General features: G+C 40.1%; 1 protein-coding gene across 5 annotated transcripts in view; it reads left to right on the top strand.

Annotated features, from left to right (window-relative positions):
- Positions 1-3791: 3791 nt before the first annotated feature.
- Positions 3792-20888, top strand: part of LOC111855149 (disks large-associated protein 4-like) — a 195628-nt gene continuing 178531 nt past the window's right edge. For all 5 annotated transcript variants that reach the window (XM_023833873.2, XM_023833872.2, XM_023833866.2 and 2 more), the window contains exon 1: positions 3792-4156. The gene's annotated coding sequence lies outside the window, so the exon portion shown is untranslated. The remainder of the gene's footprint in view (positions 4157-20888) is intronic.

Below are 20888 nucleotides of genomic sequence, written 5' to 3'. Positions count from 1 at the left end.
ATCTATACTCATAATTAAATTAAAATAAAAGACTTTTTTCACAAATATAAAGTCACATTGACAATGTGCATAATAACAAACATTTTGTTTGCTGACTTGTTTTTTGTTTTTTAGGCTGTTCCTTTGAATTAGCAAAAATGTGCCCTAATTCATAGCTGAAAAACATCACTTGTGATTGAGGACATCTGAATTCTTCTGTGGTTTGAATGTGTAACTGGAAACAGGCTCCATTAAAACTTTAGAATTAATTATGATTCAACCATTTCCAAAGTCATGGATGGATTCCCAGGGTATGAAGGCTGCTAAGATTCCTTCTAGCCAGAGCGTCAGCCTCAATTTAGTGAGCAGACTGCTGGATATATAATGCAGATAGAAACTGACAGGCCAAATTGCAGCAGTAATAGCACAGTTCGGGGTTAGCTTAGACAGCAAGTGTATTGTTTGTTTATGGAAATCAGTAACAAATACATGCCTGATTTCAGTACCTCACAGTTAAGATGGACATACAGCTGAATTAATACACCATACACATTGCAGATGGTCCTATCAGAACAGACCTAAGATGTGAGAGTGTACAGTAACTTACCTTCAGACTAAATATAACCTTAATTTCATTAATCATATTCTCTTTGCTATTGTTCTGATGTTTCTGCAATATTTGAAGGATTTACTGTCATGTCACCACATTGTCGGCTACTTAGTTTGTCGACCCTGTCACTGCATAGAAAAGACAGCTTTGTATCGTCAAAAAGTGCAGAGAAAACCATCTGTCTGGTTCACATCTAGGTCATATTTAACAGTTAAGGTCTAGGTTTCTGTCACCTGTACTGTACCAGTTACATAAAATGCTTGCTGGATCCAGCTAAACAGCAGTGTGGAGGCAGGTTTGAGATAACAAAATGTGTGAGCCTTTGAAAACCAGTAACAGCGCACAAGAATTTTTTGGCATACATAAGAAATCTGGCAAAGCTTCCAATGCGATCAGTTCAGACAGTGGAGTGTAGACTTAAGCAATGATTACAGCAACACCTGCCTCATGGAGATTTGAACCTGAATCCCTGCTTCTTCCATATTATTATATAATGTGATACCGAGTATCCAATTCATATGGACCTGCTCAGAGAACATACAAAAATAACATATTCTACTGACAATTTGTTTTAAACAAATAAAAGCTGTTTCCTAGCAACCACATAACTTTACTCTCTTTCCCAGCCCATGAAGACACAGGCTACATTATTATTTCATTGCTTGGCCAGCATGTTCTATCCAAAGTAACTAACAGTTTTGCCAAATTCCATACCAGGGTATTTAATTAGTATATTGCACTTAAGTAGGGGAGACTGGGGTTGGTTGGCACAGCGATTAATTTCCAAGCCAGTACAGAGAACTGTCACAGAAATCCGACATTAGATGATGTGTTCATGTGATCCACATGGCCAAGATTGTATTGTTTTATTGCTGTTCTTATTAGTCTACTAGACAATGTTTAAACGGAGTATGTACAGTGAACAAGAATTTAATCCGTTCAGAACTCCAGATCGAATTCTAAAAAGTTCGAGTTGTGATCGAATTTTCCCCATAAGAAATAATGGAAAACCAATTAACAGTAATTGGTTCCCGGCCCCAAAAAATTACACCTAAATGTTTTTTTTTAAGCATTTAAACACAAATTGAACCGAATAAAACAAGAACAGCATATACTGTACTAAACGCATCTAATCTAATTACTGTTACTGTCTATCGTTGTCTAAATGTATTCTTACTGTCTAAATATATGTATTCAGCTAATGTAAACATGCACGATGCTATCACAGCTAATGCGAGGCTGAGACTGAAGCATTACCCTTTGTTTCTGCTGAGAGACATGCGGCATGACTCATTTCCCCGCGTGTACAAGTTATCTTAGGTCGGCGTTCACAGTTTGAATTCTGAGATTCAGATCGAGCTCTAGGTAATTTTTTTTTCTAACTGGATGGTTCGATTTTAAGAAATTCGAGTTCTAATGAGTTCGAGAACTGAGGTACCACTGTATTTTGAATACTTTGCCGATTCAGAAGCTTTATTTCACTGGCATTGGATGTTTGGTTTTACTTTGGATTAAAGCAAAATTCTTGGTATTTTTGTATGTTACTAGATTGTTTAAAAATTCCTAGAATATTAATGTTGTGCAACCAAGCCCACAATCTGTGTCAAACAGCTCTGTCTTGGGGTAGCACAATATGGTTTTATAATTGAACAAACTGTACACTGTAATTGTTTTCTGTAATCAAGCGTCTAATTTTTAGCTTAGACCTTAAGGATTAATTTGCATGTAGTTAGGTTATCATGATGTATTATATGTATCATGATGTCTGAGGTGTATAAAAACTGTGTCAACCAGCTCTGGTCTCCCATCTCTTTCTCAGACGTACAGCAACAGGGAAAGCATGATTGAATCATTACTGTCATGTTACAAATCTCTTTAAAAACTAGGAAAAAGGTTGCTGCTGTTTTGTCTGTATAAAACTAACTTGACAAAAAAAAATCTCCAATTTCTCTCCATGATAAAAAATGCCTGTGTTTTGTAGATGTCTTGTATTGTTATTGCAGTTAGTAATTGTCTTCCTCTGTCTTGTGCCCTACCCTCCATGGTGTAGGCTCCCAGCCCTGTGGGGCCATGTACAACATAAATGGGGAAAGGTGGATGGCTGGAGTCTTGTATTGATTTTGGGGTTATTTCACCTATTCAAATTTACCTTTCCACATTCTTTTTCTAACTTGAAGTGAGTACTTTCCTCTGTCACAAAACCTGGATGGATTGCTGAACAGATCCTTCTCAAACCATCACATCTGCACTGCTACCTCTGTGATAATGGGGATTGTAAAAAGTCTATGTGACCTTGTGGTTGTCACTCTTGATGAGGTTCTGCATAGTCTGCGTAGCCAGGACCACCAGGTGGACTTGGGGACCACCAGGCCAAAATCCTAGCATGGTGGTTGGGACGGTTTGGTTTAAGGCATTCTTTGTTTGTACTTTGTCAGTAGTCGAGGGAAATAAAATGTACTTTATTAAGTACCAGTTCCATGGGTGTCAAAAACGCAGTTCAGAATTCACTATGGCTTTACTTGCAGGTACTACAAAATAACTTTACTTTGAGGAACTAAAAATACCTTCTTAACAAACAAATGTAGAAAGTACCATCCATTAAAAAAAATCATACAATGGAAAATGTGTGTTTCATTCAGAAGCCAGTAGTATCACATACAGTATCAAAATAAAACAAAAGCACAAAAATATTTTTCTTTCCAAATATTGTCTTTGAGGTGATCATATTTTTACAAGTTCATTAGATAATGCCGTTATATAAATAAACTTTTTTGTGGTTTTAACCTGTAATAAGCTGGGTATATTATGGGTGAAATTCAGACTAAGTACCATTGTCAGGTGTACTACAGATGGTCCTCCTGAGATTTGAACCTGTAACCTCCATCGCTGTCCCTAATGGTTTTGCTTCCCGCTGCACTATAAAACGTGGCATTTTCTCATGTACTGTACAAGGCATATTTTGTTTCTGATGTCTGCTCCTGGTTCCCTCTCCATCTGTTAAAAAAGGAAAAAAAGAAAAGAAAATGTTTGTCCACGGTGCTAATTTTCCTAAAACGTTGGATTCCAGGCCCTTATTTTGCTTTCAGAATTGATTTCCTGTATTTTTCACTGCTCCCCCTCCCTCTATCTCCCTTCTCTCTCACTCCTTCTCTCCATTCTCTCTCCCTTCTCTCCCCATTCTCTCTCCCTCGCTCCACCGAAATCCCAATGGGCCGCTGAACGCTGCAGCATCATCGCTCGCCTCACCGTCTCCTTATACTGCAAACGTGAATGAACGGCGCTTATGGGGATCACTACGAACCGGTCGCTCGCTGCTCCCCTCCAAGCCTTTGACGCACACGGAGAAGGCGGACAACGAGCCTTTTTCCTAGAATAATATTGCCGAAGAAGCATCCGCGGATCACGACTCTTAATGGCACCGCTTAATGCCATTTAATATATTTTTACGTAATTCGTCGGGCTTTGCCGGTTTTCCGAAAATCTGATTTTACGGACGCAGCAGCAGTAGGGACAGGATATCACGGCTGCTTCAGCTCCACAAACCCACACACATCTGACGGATAACAGGTAGGAATGTATTGATTATAAAATGCCAGTATTATGGAAGTTTCAGATCTCTATTATGAAACGCATTTAAGACTGGCAGTCTATGCTTAAGGAAACCGTAAATTCTCTTTTTTCAACCTGCCTGTTTTGCTTTAAATAACATTATTAATCTCTGTTTGCCGTGTTGGATTTCAAAGGCATTAGAAGATCATTGATTTCATGTTTTGGAAAATTAAAATCGCGCTGACAAACACAGTTTACGTCGTGTTTGCCAAGGATTTTCCATACTTTTATTTTGCATTGCTACAATTATGTATAGATTTTTCAGGACAGTGTGATTATTATTGGTAATGTGGTCGTTTCAAAAAATGGTGTGAAAACTGGTGTCGGGTGAAAGCTTTGCCTCTAAATCAAAGACAGTTTAATTACCATAACTGGTTTAAATATTGCATGTTTTCTGGCCTTGGATGATGACCATGGAATGGTAAGGAAAGTAATGGATAACTACAGTCCAGTTTCGATTTCCAAAGCTCGGATTTTAGTTTGACGCAAGGATGTACTGTGGCATTTACCTTCCTGCACGTCTGTTTACACCATCGCACAAGACGTATAAGCAATCTGCAATAGGCAAGATCAAGTACCCTTAAAAAGCCAAATTAAAGGTGAAAACCGATCGAAAACGTCACTCAGTGATGTAGTCGTGCATGACAGCATTAATGCAAAACGGCTGCTGTTAGATATACTGTATGAAAATGACGGCAACTACAGCAATACATAGACTAATTTCTTCGTTCATTTAATGACTTGGCTCTCTCCAAAGGTCGTTTTCTTCATTCTCTATCACATAATTTGTTCTGCCAAGAGATGAGCAATAACTGGTGAAGGATAAGGAACTGTAGGTCACTGTAAAAGACAAGAAGTCACAGTGGAGACATATGTCATATACCTGTACCAAACATAATTATCAAGTGGGAATTATGATGTGCAATAATCAAAGGAAAGGTGTTGTATGTTACTGATGAAAAATTTCCTTCCACTCGTCACCATTGTTTTCCTGTGTACTTCTCTCCCTTGTTTGTGAAGACATACTGTATACAACATGCACTTCATCCTGTTTTGTTTACTGCTTTTCATTTTGCGCAGCAAAGGTACCGTAACCATTGGAGATTTGCACAAACGAGTAACTGAGCAATGTACCAATGTGCTCTGTAATTATGTGAATGCACAGATGGACTGCTGATATCTAATGGATGTAAAATGTTTGCTTGGGTGATTTCACCCACACTGTTCTGTGTATGATCATTAAGTATGTGAGGACGTGGTTTTTGTTGTTGTTGTTTTCTAAACACAGCATTTGGTCATTTTAAGAAGAAGTGCAAAATTTGACTGGTCTTAAGGTTTTTGCCAGTTGTTACCTTCCTGCTAAAAGTATATTTTGTTAGTTTACTCATGCACTGTAACGTGTATCAAATGGTCTATAAGTAATGTAATATGTAATGTTGCCCCTAAATTTAATATTCTATTGGTCTGTCCTATTCTGACCTCCCACTGCATTACAGGTGACCAGTGATACCTATTGTTGCATAGGAGTAAGTTCCTCTCCAGTAAGTGACTTTGCTGAGTACCCCGATCTTGTTATGGATATGAATGGAATTGCTGAGCGTGGTGTGGGACTTTGCCTCTCTGGTGTAGATGGACAGGGATTGTATTCTTGATAGAAAACAGAGTGACAGTACGAGAATTTATAATGCAGAGCTAAGGCTTACATGGCCGTCGTTGGCTAGGAATTGAACAATTAAAACCCCATTTCAGTAGTTGGGGATGTTTAATAATTCATGCTGGGCCCACAACAAGTCTTTTGAGAGACAAAGTGAAGAGCATTGTTATGACAGCTCAGAACTCTCTTGCAGGCCAGCTGAGAGCGAGAAAGAGACCCAAACTATGTTGTAACAAAAGGCTGCTAATCAAAGGAACATCAGTGGCATTTTGCAGTGTTATTTCATACATGTTTGGCCGAGAGCATTTTGCCAAACATGGCATTGTAAGGTTAGATGCTGTCCTGTCTCCCGGCAGCCATGTGGATCCTCTGCCCCTCTGCTGAAGCACGGTGCTTGTTTTCCAAATCACTAACATCCTTTTGCCCTTTTGCTCGCCTCAGCTTTTGCCTGATGCCACGAGTAAAAACATTACATGTTTCGAAGCAGTGCAGCTCCATCTGATGTCTGCCAGTTTGACAGTCACCTGTTTGACAGTCACTTAAACGTACACAAACTAACGTGGGTTGATGATGATGATGATGATGATGATAATAATGATAATAATAAATTATTAATGGTAATACATATAGTAGATTGCACTGGATTCATATTTTTAAAAGACGGGATGCTTCCTGATGTGTTATGGCTGCGAGTGGGGTGTGGGGGGGGGTGGCACGTTGGGAGGGGTTGTGTCTAATGGCAGCAGGCAGGAATGATCCCCAGTAGCATTTTTTTAGCACACTGTGGTGGAATGAGCCAGTGGCCAAATGAGCTCCAGGGTAGCACCCTCTGAAGCAGAAGGGCAGAATTGTTCATAATATTGATTAATTTTGCGAAGATCTTCTTCACAATTGCATCCATTGGGTCCATAGTCAGTCTTGTGATGGAGAAAAATCACCAGGTCTCCTCTCTTTTTATGGGATTTCTGCAGAATTACATTTTCCCTTCACACGTTCTAATAACACACGAGACATAACATATGCATATGCACTGCTCTTCTCTGAGTGCATTTATTGGCTGGCTGCATAATTAGTATTCCTGACAGCGAATGCACACAGTACCATCCACGTGCTCCAGTGAGTGCAGTGACTGTAACACTCTGAGCTTCAGTACATTTGCCAGGTGGACTTAGCACACTAGATATTAGATTAGTTTAATTTCCCTCTATTGGGCCGATTAAAGACAATGCTACGTCCAATGTTATCAATTCACATTTATTTTGATTTACATTAAATTAGCAGGTGCATTTATATAAAGCGACATGCTTTCTTTTCTTTCGAGAAATCAGGGTCAGTCAGTCCCTGAGCCAATTGGGGGATTAAGGGTCTTCCTTGGGGACCTAACAGTGCAATCACTCTGCCAACCCAGGGATTTGAACCGACGACCTGCCAATCGGAGGCACAGCGTCCAAGCCCACTGAGTCACTCACCGCCCCCATTTGTTCACTTCATTTCATTGAAATGTTTATTGTCTTTATAGTTTGGTGTGCATATAGTATTGCTGCTATATAATACTGTGTAACAGCCATATGCATAATAACGAAACTGTAAGTATGCGAATAATATCCATTTATATTTCGCTCTCTGTTTCTCTCACTTAACATGCATGAGGGATCAGTAGCCTATGGATAGTAGAAAAGCATACATTTTACACTCAATTATTAATACTTTAAAATGTAATTTTTTGCTGCGACAATATTTGAGCATTATTTTAAAGTGGGACTTCTAAAATGGGGATTTTAGTGGAATTCTTCAAATGAAAACCTACACAGGTAGCAGGCAATTCTGAGGAATGCTATGGAGCCCAAAACACTCTGTTTGCTGTATTTTAATTGGTTTTTATAATTTCCTGCTCAGTAGGATTTGTGCAAGTGTTAGAAAAGCATTAGAACCAGCCAGGAGGGGCAGCTTCCATTCCACCAACACTGTCTGGCTCAGTTTTTATAATGATGTAAGATGAGTAACCGACCAATGGAGGGATCTGTAGAATTAGTAAAATGTTAGGATGCCCAGGTCCTGGCCAGTTTAGCCAGTATAGCAGGAAGTCTAAGGTATGTAACCCCCCCTGCTCCCTTCCAGTTAAACTCAATAAAAGTTTTGCCTCATTTATGGAAGTAAATTAATGACAAAAGTTGTTGATGCAAAAAACCACGTTGAATTACATTTAATCGAATAAAAACACATTGCATTTAATAATGCTTGAATAAAAACGCATTGCATTTAATTATGTTTGAATATTTGGAGGCTGTAATTTAATGTGAATGTACATCTAAACATCAAATATTTTAACTGGAAATAATTTCATTGGTAAAATAATCGGCTTCCACAATTCAATGTAGAGTTTTTATAAAGTTCATTTTTATCATTTAATCACCCCAAGTATTCAAGCATTATTAAATGCATTTGATTATTCGATTAGTGTAATTCAACGAGGTTTTTTGCATCAATGACTTTTGTCATTAATTTACTTCCATACCTCTTATAGCCCAGTCTTTACATATGTAAAATTTAAACTCAAAAGAAGCCAACACTTTACTTGAAGCTGTCACCTACAATGCACTATTATAATGCATTACAGTAGTCGGTGTAAGAATTAAAGGTGCTTTGGACTGCATTATGAAGGTATCTATAGTGCATTATAGATGAGAGCTTCATAACGCATTCATGACGCATAATAAACATGGCTGTAGTGTGTTATCTTTACAATGGTTTAGGAATGCATAATGTGGCATGAATGTGTTTATGTATTATTTAGACATGGCATTCATAGAAAGTGTTGCCAACAAAACTATAGGAATCATTGTTATTGCTTAGAGAAGTTCCAGGCTGCGTTACAGATAACTGCTTGGCAGCTTTTCAAAACAATCAGGATTTATGGTACATATTTAACTTTCAATACTATAATGGCCAGCTAATGTTAAGTTGATTTTAAGGTATTGTCATTGTCTCTGTTCTCAAAAATGAATATTTTTTCAGTGTAGCTCAATGTTACCTGTTATGGAATGCCAGACAGAGAGAACAATAAATAATAATTTAGAAAGCATCAGCATCTTGTTCCCTGGTATAATGTGCTTAAACAGGGGCTAATTTGTTATTCATGGCCATTTCCTGTTTCATAATCTCATGCATTTCCTCACTGTGTCGCTGTGTTTGACTAACTGCAGATGCACACTTTCCTTGATCAAACTATGAATCCTCACTAAGTGGGGGGGTGGGGGGTTAATCATGTGTCCAGAAGCTATGAGATAATTGCATCCCACATTAATTCAGGACAGGGCACAGCATTTCATTTTTCAGTAAGGGGCAATCAGGCAATAATCCGAACGGGTACAAAACTCTAATCCTCACATCTCCCGAAAGACTTAATTGCAAGACTACATTGACATTTCCTTTTGTACAATAAAAAATGTAACAAAATGACCATACTTATTTACAATATATACAGGGGATTAGCTATAATCAACAAAAACAGTATTTTATAAATGAAAGTATTTTGAACTCTTGGATCTTTCATTTAGAGTAAACCAATTCTTTGCCCACAAAACAACAAGGAATATTGGTGAACAGTTGAGGTTATCTTGCCTGATGACTGAAGTCATGTTGTCAGTGGTTACACATGGTTACACACACACACACATACACACACACACGCACAGATATACTTTCTCCGGTGCAATAATTAATCTTGTGCAATAATTCATGTGCAATTTTCCTCATACTTTTATACTGTGTATTGTAATTGCTGTGTGCTATTTATTTTATTTCTGGTTTTTTTTTCCATAAATTTTCTTTAGCTTGTACAGTTTTATTGAGGCTTCTACAGGATGATCTAAACATCATCTCATTGTACTTGTACAGTGATAACAAAGATATCTTATATCTCTTGAAGCACAAATTGCTGAAAAACGTATTGCTGTCTATTATAGAAAGGTGCTAGAACCCACAGTGCATTGCTGCTTGCTGCATAGGGGGGTGAATGCCCATGCTGACAGCTGTCCACTGCTGTAAGCGCTTACAGTGGGCATGTGAGTGTCAGAGCTGGACCATGAAACAATGGCAGAAAGTGGCTTGTTCTGATGAATCATGTTTTCTGATACTTCGTGTGGTTGGCCAGTTTCGTGTGTCGTTTTTCCTGGGGAAAGTTCAAGGTGTTGATTTGGCCTCTAAATTCCCCAGATCTCAATCCGATCAAGTAACTATGGGATGTGTTGAACAAACAAGTCCGATCCATGGAGGCCCCACCTCATAACTTACAGGACTTAAAGGATCTGCTGCTAACGTCTTGGTTCCAGATACCACAGGACACCCTCAACGGTCTTGTGGAGTGCATTCCTTGACAGATCAGGACTGTTTTCGTGGCACAAAAGGGGGACTTTTGGACATTTGGACCCCACAATGTGGTAAAATCTTACTTTTTAGCTTGGGGAATATTTATCAGGTCCCCACAATATAAACTTCAATTTTATAAAAATCTGTGAAATGGCCAAACTAAAATGGCCAAAGGTCTTATGTTTTGTTTAGTTACTTATGATTAATACAGTATACTGTGAGTGTGTGAGTGGGTGTGGTCACTTTATATATATTTGTGGGAACCAAATATTCCCACAATGTGATATAAGCCTGTTATTTTGACCTTGTGGGGACATTTTTTTTCTGGACCTAATAAGCGGAAACTCAATCTTATAATAATCAGTGAATACAATCAAAAGACTAAACATGCCAAAATCTTGTATTTTGTTTGGTTACTTATGGTTAAGTAAGGACCAGGTACTGTAAGGTTTAAAGTACTTTGTAAAACCTGAAGCTCAAGGTGCTCTCCTTGACATGGACTATCTGCATGGTCACCCTATTTTAGGTGGAAACAGCAACATTAGTTACTGTGTCAAAAGAACTGTTTCTGCTGTGTTTGAACATTCTGCATCATTTTTCTTGTTTCTCTGTTTCAGTTTGAACAATGCCTACATTTTCTTCAGTCATAGATTACTTGTTGCAGACTGATTCATTCCAAAATGTTTTGCAGTGATTTTATAATCCTCTCTTGATTGAGCATCACAACAGTCATACTTTCCTGTTACATTAATCATTTATTAATTGAAATTAATTACTTAATTAAATAGCATTTGTGGATATAATCACTTTCTAGAACTACATTTGGTACTCATAAACTTTCAAGATGCACTGTACAAAAATGACTATTTGGATCAAAAGAAGCTGTACATTTTTCTTTTCTGCTTTTGTTATTGATTAGTAATTAGAGCAGAATCAAGTATGGGAAAAGGGCATTGTCAATTTGGATGAGGGGCATGTTCCCAGTCAGCAGATGTATTGAAACTGGGATGTAATTGTCAGGACTCATCCAGGGTAACTATGAGTCTTCTCATCAGCTGTACTATATTGAAGGTCAGGACTGCTTTTGCAAGGTTGAGAACCATCACACTCTTCCATTCACACACCCACACACACAAACACTTAGAGGTATTAAACCGGCATCAGAAGGCACACAATGAGGTGCCGATTGTGTTCATTAATGGGACTAACCTATGCTTGCTTGCATGTATATAACTTTATTCTGGAGCGCCTGCTGGAGCCCACTCTGAGGGTACAGTTGATTCTCCTGCAACAAATGAGAGTTAGAATTTCAGCTTTTCAAGTTTTATAATTGCGTCTGAGCGGTTTTTATGTTATGCCATCTGTGCCACTCTCATATTATGTTTTGTGCTTTAGTGTCTTAGGTTTTTCACAACCATTTGGGAGTATTTTTTTCTGTATTGTACCCTTGGTTTGCACCATACAAACCTGGAAGGAAACTATCACAAAAAAGTAACAAAAACTATTACCTAATTCAACAATGATGATATGATTAATATGCCCCTACATGGTATTCTGCTTACTCATTCATACACCAGCCTTAAATCACCTGCCATGAAATCAATCTCAGTCATGCCAGTACGGTCTATGAAAACAAGTCAAGCATGGATCCAAAGTATCTACAGTATACAGTAGAGTTCCCTGGAAAGGCCATGTTGGCCGTATAGAAAAGTTAAGTCTGTGGACAAAAACATCCAGGCTAAGAGTTCTGCACTGCTTCTGGGTACCGGATGTTCCAGGTATAAGCATGGAGGTTAAAATTTGATGATTCATTTGATTTATTTCAATCGGTATCTTGGTGAACACCTTCAAGGTTTGGATAAGAAGTTAGCATACTGTGTGGCAATTACGGCTTTTGAAAGCAAGATGAGGGCCGTAATGAAACGGGTACCATGCTCAGAATGTGCTTCCCCATAATCACCTTTGACTCGTCAGTGTTAAGTGAATTTCCTGCATTAACTGGAATGTTTGTGATTAATAATTACTCAAGTAAATAGATAATCAAGTAATATAATAGATACGCAAAGAGGGAAAAACAATGCAGGTCAATTTTATTTACAGTAGGCAAATGGCGCATTAAGTAATCTTGCACTAATTTGGATGTGCTGCCTTCTGCCCTCAGGGCCAAGGACAAAGCTATGGTGTCATCCTTTGTTTTCTGGCTGCCTCTGTATGCAGTGTGTGTCAACCTTACCCTTTCTGCACAAGACTTACCAGGACCGGGCCATGTGCAGTTCGGAGCCAGCTGGCAAGACTTCTGATTGGCTGGCCAGAAACTTCATGAAAAGGGTCCTTTAATGTGCATCCCTAGAGTAACTGGGGACACTTTGCTCTCATAACCTGAGGCGTGATGATGTTTCCTGGATCTGATCGTCCAGCAGATGTCCACCCCCCCCCCACACACACACATCTGGCATCATCCTCTCTTAACTCAAACTCATTTAATTTAATTTCATTTCATTTCATTTCATTTTGACAGGCACCTCTCAGCAGGCAAATACTCTTCTGTATTCAATCCAAAGTCATAAATAACAATTTTTAAACATTATTCAACTACATACAGTACTGTGGAGACATCAGAGCAAAGCTTCATATCTGGGTAATAAATGTGTTTTTTTGTTCAAGAAAAAAAAACACAATTTAAAAGCAGAATATATGCAAATGAAATGTATCAGAAGAAAAATGCAGCAGAATTTCTTCTGTTCTCCAAAAAATTGCTGACATCTTGTTGGATGGCTAGAAAAACACTCCTCAGGGCAACCCCAGCCATTCCATGGGATTGCTGACTAGCCTGCTCTATTTATTAACTTCATTAGTTATATAACTTGCTGAGGTAATAATTAGCTGATCACTGTATGCTGTTGGTTTGAGTCAACAAATACATGTATACATTGGATGGTTACTGCAAATACTGAGGTGACTTTAGCACATCGACAGACATAATGCCGTAGTTTCGCATCAACATGGTACTGCATACACACCTCTTACCATGATATGTATGATTTTCTTTGTTTATTTTAGTTATTTATATGTCTTCCAGGCATTTATCGATAGATAGTGTTTGGTTTACTCCAGTCATCACAATGTTTGCACATAGGTAGTATTCTATAGCTAGCAAGTAGAACATTAATTCTATTACAGGTTTTGTACAGGTTTTTCATAGTGGTGGCCAGATGAGGCCATTGAAAACCTTCAGGTGACGCACCAAATCCAAACGCCATAGCTGAATTTCAGGAATTCTATTATGCTGTTGTAGTATATAGACTAGTTGAAAACTAGGATGTGTTCCAGCTTCAGGGGATCACAGTCCTCGTCCTCCCTGGGAAGGTCTATGCTGGGGTCCTGGAGAGGAGGGTCTTCCACAGATCCAGGAGGAACAATGCGGATTCTGTCCTGGTCGTGGGACACTGGACCAGTTTTTCACCCTCACAATGATACTAGAGGGTTCATGGGATTTTGCCCAACATGTGCTTTGTGGACTTGAAAAAGGCATGTGATTGTGTCCCTTGGCAGTCCTGTGGGGGGTGCTTCAGGAGTATGGGGTATGGGGTCCGCTATTGCGGACCATCAAAGTTCCTGTATGAATGTAGCCGGAGCCGCTGCTCCTCCGCATCGAAAGGAGTCAGTTGAGGGGGTTCAGGCATCTGTGTAGGATGCCTCCTGGACACCTCCCTTGGGAGGTGTCAGACATATCTAACCTGGGGGAGACCCCGGGTTATGAGAGCCGTGAGACGTGAAGCCTTATGCAGAAAGGTAATGAATGCTCCTATCTTTGAGTGGACTAGTACTTTTATGGCAAAATCATGGATTTTTATATTGTAATCCGCCAGTGAGCTTCCCAGTGAAACAGACATGCTGCAGATATACCAAGTTAGCAAGTGGTCTGGCCTTTCTTCTGTTCAGCACTACAGATTATTTATTGTGAATGGCGGTTGGCTGTAACAATAAGTTGGATGCAGTGAAAAAGCTGTCCGTGATGCAAAGGGATTCTGAGTCTTTTGCAAGATGTAGGCCTTTCTCACCATTCTCCAGTGGAAGGGCTGGTCCGTTACACTGGAGATAGGTCTCTGTGTTTTTCATGAATACAGTATGTGTCGTCTTTAAATATTCAGCAATTGTGTTCTGGAAGTGGCTGAGAATATCCAAAATATGTATGTAAGTCAGGGCTCCAGACAAAAAAAAAGTTTAGGAGCCGTTGCTCAGGGCTGTGGAGTCGGTAGATAAATGCTCCGACTCCGACTCCGACTCCACAGTTTCTAAATCTTCCGACTCCGACTCCGACTCCCCGACTCCGACTCCTCTGTATGTATATACTATGCTAATGTATTTTCTACATCCATTGAAGGAAAGGAAGGCAACATACATGTCATTTCACCACAGAACTACTGGCTAGGAAGCCAACACTCTACTATAATGCCAGATTAAAGACAAACACAATGAAAACAAGGTTTCAAGGGTAGCGCATAGTGAAGGGGAGCCGACGGAGCTGAGAACACACCAGATGATTTTTCAGGCGTTTGACGCGTGATGACTCGTTGAACGGCCGAAAAGTCGGCAGTGCATCTGTAAATGTATGGGGGGCTTTAGGCTAGGTTCACAGTTCCCTGTAACAGTGGAACACGACACAATGGAAAGCGGTGCCGCACCTTACCTGTGCATTACATCCCATATAGTGACGCATACAGTCAATGAAAAGCATGCTTCATGGTTACCTGACATGTTCGTTTTGTGGTAACATTATGCACTGCATGCATTGGGCTTTATTCGTACAGCAGAGAAGTAGTTCATTATGACTGTTTGTGAATTGGGACATTTCAACTTACTTTTTAAATTCCCATTTAAATTTAGTAGGAGTCGGAGTCGGAGTCGGTTAACTTTTTGCCGACTCCGACTCCAGGTACCCAAAATTGTCTCCGACTCCGACTCCTCGACTCCGACTCTGACTCCGACTCCACAGCCCTGCCGTTGCTCCTAAACCCAGAATATTTTGGAGCCAAATACTTTTTTAGGAGCCATAATCTCCAGCACATGCCAAATGTGAAATAAATAAAAAATACTTACATGGCACATTTTGTGTCCGGTCTGCCTCATGCTGCCTTTTCTTTCTTCTGCCTGAGTTATCTGATCTGTCTACTATTCCTTCTGCATTCTTATACATAATAGCATAATAATAAATGACACAGAAATATGTAATACGTAAGCAAGACCGCTGGGCTATTGAACGTGAAGTGCACACACAAACATTGAAATATTAATTAAAATTCGCACATCAAGAAATCTAGAAAACCAGCCTTACAGCAGGGCTCTTCAGATTTGGCTCTCGATTCCAAATCCAGGCCGTGTTTTTGGTTCTCCCAGGTAGTTAGTTTAATAATTACTGATTCTGATTGGTCAGAGGCTTCACACCTGGCTCACAGGTGCAGGAAGGCTGGAAAATCAGCAGGGCTCGGCCCTTGAGGACTGTGATTTGAATAGCCCAGCCTTACAGGATACTGTATGTCTGTATTGTTTAGGTTCATGCTTATTAGTCAGTTATTAATGGTAATGGAAAAGTACTGCGGGATCTTGCAAAAGTCCAACCTTTGCCAGAATCCATTTTTCTTTCCAACCATCAAATTTTTTATTTTTATTTTTTCCCCCTCCGTCATCCTTCTGAGGCTCCATACTCTCTACAACAGGCTGACTGCCAGATAGCATGAAGAGTTTCCAATGCAATGATTTGACAAAACCCGGCCAATCTGTCAAGACTGCACTGGATCGATCCACGCTTTAATCACGTGATAATGTGGCAGGAAAGGCAGACATGGGTTAAGAGTGCATAGCATGCAATGTAGAGCTTAACATTGTACATTGTGCAGGCCTAGTATGTATGCATGTACTATATTACGATTATTATTATTTATTATTGGGTGGGACTATGGCTCACACCAGGGTGTGAGTATGGTTCCCGATCGCTCGCCGTAACCGCACCCCCTTGCCCGATTCAGCTCACTGGACTTCTAACAGCCGTTGTCGCTCTCTTTGTAATTGCCTTAGTATAAATTTGGTATGACTGGTTTAATTGGCATGAGGATTTGTCTTGGCATTTCTGACTACCGAATGCTTCTCTGCCCCAATTCTCACTAATTACTAGTCTCCTCGTGTGTGAGTTTGTGTGCCTGAGACTCCCGAGCTCTTAACCTGAAGGAGTACTGATCCTGACCCCCATCTGGGTGTACTGAGCTCTTACCCTGAAGGACTACTGATCCCAACCCCCATCTGGGTGTACTGAGCTCTTACCCTGAAGGACTACTGATCCCAACCCCCATCTGGGTGTACCTGTACGTAACTCTCTCTCCATGTCCTCACCAGTGTCTGTCCTTCCCCTCACTCCCCAGGATAGTTTCTCTGGCTTTATGATTTTTGCCCCCGACCCCGATTCCTGTCTTGTGTTTTCACTTTCTGTTTGCCCCACCTTTGGGTTCTCTGTCCTTTACCTGTATCGTGACACAGGGATGGGGGATAAAATTCCACCCCCACTCTGTGTGTGCAGAGTCTGAATGCCCCCCCCCCCCCCCATGTCACATGGGGACTCCAAGTTCCTCCTGTATCACATTGACAAGCAGTTATATTAACTAGTGTGTCAGACTTTCCCATAGTGTGTGTCTACATGCTGTGGACAGACATCCTCAACAGTCTGAACAGGAGAAGTTGTTAAAAGAAGGGTAGCTGTATTATAAATGTACACTAACCTCCGTTATCTCCCTGATCAATCAATCTTTATTGTGTTCATTCGGAACTTCTTCATAAGCATCAAAATTGATTTTTGCTTGATAAATTAACAGTTCAACTCTCTGCAGATTGGGCCCAGCTGTTCTGGCCTCTGCTCATCAATTGAATGCCTCCTATTTGTATTGTAGATTTATATTTGGATGCCTTATTTATATATAGATACCGTATTTTAAGTCTCCTACGGAGAAATGGAATAGTACGGCTGTAAGCTTTTAGTCTGCATATGTTTGATGCAGCAGGCCATCTACATACATTTTTCTGCAAACATCATTTCTGGATTATATTACACAAAGTAGAGTGGAGAAAAGACAAATAATCAGAACATGAGACCAGGTGTGATGTGTAAGGAGACTATATTTATGTGTTACATTCTCTACTGACTAGCATCTTTGCAGTGAAAATTAGTTGCCTGGAATTGTAAGGAGCATAGTGACGTATAGTGCACACAGATACCAAAACTACAAAGGAGTACAGACATGCAGATGAGTACACAGCCTGAAGATGCTTCCTTTCTGTAAGTCACATTGAACAGAGATTTTGCTTCCAGCCGATGTTGAAAACTCACAAACTCGAAACATACGCAGGGTGAGAAGTTCAGTGGCCGTTACCATGAAATTCTCCAATTAAAGGTTCACTCCTGATAACATGACATTGTGTTTTCTAGACCATATAACTCTGGAATATTAATGCTCTATCAGCTTTAATGACATGGAGGGAAGAAATTAAAGGTTTGATAACAGAAGAATGGCACCTTCTTTGCATCTTTCCCAACATCAGAGAGCCGCTGTAATATCCCCCATTTCTCCGTTTCCGGGGGGCTGAAACATCGGACAGGAAGAGTGGGGCAGAGGAACCAACCCAGTGCGGACAGTCAATAAAATCAGGAAGGACTGCTGGCTTGTAGTCTTCCTGTAATTACATTTCTCTGCCAGCTACCCCTCCCCTATCCCAGCACATACAGAGAAATTAATGGATCTGTTCCCTGGATGCCTGTTTGTGTTTCATACCTTCAAAATGAGATTAAATCAAGGATGGTTTAAGGCTTGGCCTGTTTAATATAGTTTATGTTTTATATCTGACGTCTTCGCAAATATTTGTTTACTTGTTAGTCTTTTTTTAGATCCTGAACATATGAGTACGTTTTTTGGTCTATGGTTCGATGGTTCAGAGGGCAGCACTGCTTACTAACACGTCTCGGGTTGGGCTTCAAGTCTTTCCTCTGCTCTGTAAATGAGGAATTTGTTCTCCCCAAACCTTGTAGGTTTTCTTGCAGTCCAAAGACATGCAGTTTGGGTAACTAGTGTTTCTAAATTGCCTATATAATATGGCTATGTGTATGTGAACTGAAAAGGAACTGTCATCACATTTAGGGGGTATCCCAGCCTTATGCCCTGTGAATTCTGGGATCAGCTCCAGCCCCCCCCCCCCCCCCCCGGCCCATACATAGCATACATAGATGAAAACGCTTTGAAATTAAAATGAGTTATTTACTTATTTGTTTCTTCTTGATGCATATTACCCTGCAACAGACAGCCCTCAAAAATAGTGGAACATGCAAATCAGATTCACGAAGTGCCTTTTCAAACAGTCACACTAGTGGCAGTCCAGAAAGAAAATGGGAAGAGTCACCAGCATCAAGGCACATGGAAGAGTTCCTTTGCCAAGAATGTTTCATCACACGCTCCAGCTACAGAAAGCAGGGCATGTTTTATTGCCCTATCTTGGGGCTTGCAGGAGCCCTGGATCCTCTGTGCCAGTAATGCTCACACACGCTAATGCTTCTATCAATTTGTATCCCTGTGCATTTACAAAAAAGCAATACTTGCGAACTATTCACAGGCATTCTGAGATGCAGAAATCTTCCCTCAGAATTTCCAGTGCATGGTGGATTTCAACAAAAAGCATTTTTTTCTCCAGGAAAATGTTGTTTGGTTACCCTAGGCACTGAAAAATAATTCTAATGCGACAACACCAAAGTTTCTTTATTTTATACCCCCAATGAATATGGTCCTTGCAGCTTATGCAGTCAGACAATTAGTGTACATGTAACCTCTGTGGAAACACGTGAAGCTCCATGTTGCCAAGTTTGTACATTTCCAAAGGTGTCTGTGTTTAAATAGCAGAATTGTGTAATTCAGATCCAGAGAGTAAAATTCCAGGCCAAGATTTTGTGTCAACCAACCAAGTGTGCATAAAGAGTCAACTGGTGGGTTGTAACAAAATCCTGGACTGGACTTTTACTCTCTGGGCTTGAATTACCCAACTCTGTTAAATAATTAATTGATATTAACCAAACGTAAAAAATGTAATTTGCTGTCATTAGCTGAGTTTACTTCTCCAGTTTCTCTGTTCTCTAGTTCTCTTTTGGTTTTATGTCACTGTCGCTCTTCAAACCCAGCAACATCTTTACCAAGCCAACCCTACTGCAGTGGAAAAGCAAAGCGAGCTGGGACCAATGCCGTAACTTGTGTCTCTTCGCAGTACGGGTTGGGTATGGTCTTGTTCCTGTTTACCAGTAGAAGGGCATCATACACCTTTGCGGGGACTCTCTACTAGGGCTGTGCGATATGGCGATATGTATCCGATGACAAAATGAAAACCTCTGTTGTTTCCTATTATGCTTTATTGTTTATTTCGTGGTGTCGCAAAATACACTGTTTCTGGCACCGTTTCTTTTCATCATTTGGATGACAGTCTGCAAGGTTACATGGGATGAGGCACTTGTATTGTTCTATTGGACTTTATTATTTGTAACCCACAATTCACAAATATGTACCATGATCCACAAATAATTAACTATCCACAAACTTGTATTTTTAAATTTCTGTTGTGCAGAATTATATCCACAAAAATACAGAGCGATTTGTACACGTGAAAAGGGTTTTGCACACTTGTGTATCACTTCCCGTCTATTTGTGGATCACGTTACATGTGACCTCACTCCTTTTTATGCTGATTTTTGTCCAATTCCTAATACAGCTGATCTGTAGAGAAAACCCATAAATATGAGGTGCAGTTGTGATATACAGTCGTCCCTCGTTTATCGCGGTTAATCCGTTCCAGACTCTACCGCGTTAAATGAATTTCCACGAAGTAGGATTCTTTATTTCTTTACTATTCCCCTGCACCTGGCATTGAAGGATTTGCGGGGGTGCTCAAACACATAGGCCTACAGTCCATACGAACAGTAATTTTAATTGTAATACAGAGGTGTATAATTGACTCAGATAACCGAGCGCGCGCTATATCATTTTCACTGTCTATCAACTTTTTAATGAATAAATGTATTCGAAAAAAACACGATAGAGTGAAGCTGCGAAAGTCGAAGCGCGAAATGACGAGGGACGACTGTATATCGTTATCGGGATATGAGATGACATAGATCGAGATATGAGATTTTGGTCATATCACACAGCCATACATTTGGTCCCCACAATGTAATATATACATGCTCACAGAGAGAAAGAGAGCGAGAGAGACAGAGAACTCAGTATTATTTGTAGCAGTTTTGAGCCATACACCAGATTAAATCAGCTTGCATTCATTACTCTGGTGAAACTGTCTCCTGTGATCAAGTTTAAAAGGAGCAGATGTTCCCACAGGGTTACTGAATTGAATTATGGTGAATGTGGACTTTATGACTTCTTCTGTAACAAGGTACCCCTGGAGCGAGGGGAGTGGTGGATTGGGGGTTGGAGTGGCATGCAGCGTCCTGTGATAAATTAAGGCTTTTCTCCCCTCTTATTTGACCCACAGACACCACTAGAAACACAACTAAGCCCCATGTAAGTGATACTTTAGGATACAATGTGACAAAGATGTTGCTCAAGGGGCTATGGCGGACCAAGCTCTGTCAAG

This window comes from Paramormyrops kingsleyae, chromosome 6 (assembly GCF_048594095.1).
Source record: "Paramormyrops kingsleyae isolate MSU_618 chromosome 6, PKINGS_0.4, whole genome shotgun sequence".
NCBI lineage: Eukaryota > Metazoa > Chordata > Actinopteri > Osteoglossiformes > Mormyridae > Paramormyrops > Paramormyrops kingsleyae.
This window is presented reverse-complemented; position numbering and strand designations above follow the sequence as displayed.